This window comes from Octodon degus, unplaced genomic scaffold, assembly GCF_000260255.1.
Source record: "Octodon degus isolate 3935 unplaced genomic scaffold, OctDeg1.0 scaffold00174, whole genome shotgun sequence".
Lineage (NCBI taxonomy): Eukaryota > Metazoa > Chordata > Mammalia > Rodentia > Octodontidae > Octodon > Octodon degus.
In genome coordinates this window covers 1,569,749-1,572,284 of record NW_004524750.1, presented here as the reverse complement: position 1 = coordinate 1,572,284, position 2,536 = coordinate 1,569,749, and the positions used below count along the sequence as shown (strand labels likewise).

The window sequence follows — 2,536 nt, the reverse complement described above, 5'->3', positions numbered from 1 at the left end:
AATGGGAGTCTTCGTTCTTGCACAGGTGGAGGTGCCACTGTAAATGCAAACGTTAGGAGCCCAAGAGAAGGGATTATGTTTTAGAAAATAGCAATCCCTGTAGAAAACGTTTGCTAATATTGAAAGTTAATTGCTTCCTAATATACCAAAGTAAATAATGCGTTGCACGTCATGCTATCCTGGTACATACATACTCATGTTTATAGCAGCACGAATCATGACTACCAAATCTGGGAAGCAGCCTAAAAGACAATCAACAGAGGGGTGAGTAAAGACGACATGGCATTAGACACCAGCGAGCACCGCTTTGCCGGAGAGAAAAGCCTGCGTCCCTTGTAGGAAATTGGTGCATCTCGAGAGCACAGTGTTAAGTGAAATAAATCATACATCCAGGCCTAAAAATCACGTGGTTTCTCTTGTATGAGGATCCCATATTATAAACAGAGCAAAATAAAAGGTAGATCACAGGAGGCAGGCAGACAGATCATCCCCAAATGGAAGAGGATCGAGAGGTGGAGGGAGGGGAAGGGAAGGAAGAGAGGAGAGCAGACGGTACACACACACACACACACACACACACACACACACACACACGGGCTAATAGGAATGTACAAAGGTGATGTCACATGTTCAAATTTTTGTTGTTGTTGCATTTTAGGACACGATCTACAGGGTCTACAGGGTCTACAGGGTCTACAGGGTCTACAGGGTCTACAGGGTCTACAGGGTCTACACGATCTACAGGGTCTACAGGGTCTACAGGGTCTCACTGAGTAGATCGGACTCAGTGATCCTCCTGTTACAGCCTCCCAAGCGGTGGGATTACAGGTGCACACCACCACGCCCAGTCTCAATCACTGTCTCCCCTGGGGGTGGAGCTGGCACAGCAGGTCTAGGGATCGAACTCCCAGCCCCTGCGTCTGCCTAAGCAGGCACTTTAACCTGCTGAGCTACTTGGCCGGCCCCACATGTTCAATTTCAACGGCACCAGTGAGTGTCTTTAAAGCTCCTCAAGGTGCACAGAAATTTTCTCAAGACACCTGGGCCCAGAACTGATGGACCTGTAGTCTCCTTTTCCACACATAATGAATTCGGTAATATGGAAAGGTCAGGGACTAAGCTAAGGTGGTCACAACGCTCATCAGTTGCAAGCAGTATGAGATGCCGCACTACTTAATATCATTTTTCTTCACTGTATGCCCTTTTTGTAATTTTCAAAGCAAACAATTAATCCTCTGCTTTGCACCAACACATGCTGATTAATAAGGATTTTATTACTTAGGAGACAATCCAAGAGCTCACTGTGTTACACAGGAGGAAGGTCAGCAGAAGACTCTAACGGGGTGAGTCCAAAACTTTTCTCCTCGTGGAAAGTAAGTCTCTCGATTTCCTGCACATATAAAGTGTAGGTTGTTGTGGCTACTTCCCAAATAACTAAATACAATAATTTCTGAGAATAACATACTATAAATTTCAGAAGAAAACCCTTGTTAGCATACTTATTCTTATTTTATTAAATTCTGGAGTCACCTTAACAAGAGAAAATAGAAAGGATAGAAAGTTGTCCTTAAACTCTGATAAAATAGTACTACTAAAAATATTTTAAGAATAGTTGTCAGGGGAAAAATAGGTACTTTTGGTACTGAAGATTCTTCTCTTGTGCAAATCAATGTTATTTGAATATTTAACACCTACATAAACCTGCAGGAAGGAAATTATATTAAAAATAGTGAAAAAACATAGACATTATTGATAGGGGTTTTTTTCCACGAAAGCATTATATATTTATCTAAGAACTTTTCACTTTCAGTTCTACTTACTTGCCTTTTAAAAAAAACATATTTTAATCTAGCCCGATACTAGTAAAACAAGGAACAGTCCTGCTCAAGTCTGGACATGATTGATGGAGACATCATGTTTTAGCTCTTTTATGACACATGAATTTCTGTGCTGATTTGTATTCAAAAAGAGCTTTGCGCAGTGGTAGTACCGTAGCCAATGACGTTTATCCAAGGCGCGATTATTGCTAATTGTATTCAAAAAGATCAGAGAGTTCAAAACCTAGCAGCTAAGTGGACAATTAAAAATAACACACATGTTTATATATGTATAAGGCATGATCAAAAACTGTATCATAGACACTCACCTCTGGCGGGAGCCAGGGTGGCGGGGCACCTAGGCACGGACTGTGGCCCAGGAGCGCCGGTGCTCCGAGCCGTGGAGAGGTGAATGATCAGTGAGAGAAGCAAAAGCACCGGTGAGCAGCCAGCAGCGGGCTCGAGAGCGCCACCAGGGAAGAGCCCCGCCCCACATCCCGGCCAGGACCAGCTCCACACCCAGCACAGCTCCCGTGGCCACCGTGGCTGGGGACGCGGCACCTTCTGGGATCTGACACGGACACGGTCACAGGACTGGAAACACCAGGGTATGTTACTGCTTTTGTTCTCTCTTGTTTGTCTGATTGACTATCCTTCTCCTCTCTGATTGGACATCATCTTGTCTTCTTTTGCATTTTTTTTGTTTGGGGAAGGTTGTT

General features: G+C 43.8%; 1 pseudogene; it reads left to right on the top strand.

Annotated features, from left to right (window-relative positions):
• Nucleotides 1-1,969: 1,969 nt before the first annotated feature.
• LOC111813240 lies at nt 1,970-2,100 on the top strand (annotated as a pseudogene).
• The last annotated feature ends 436 nt before the right edge of the window (nt 2,101-2,536 follow it).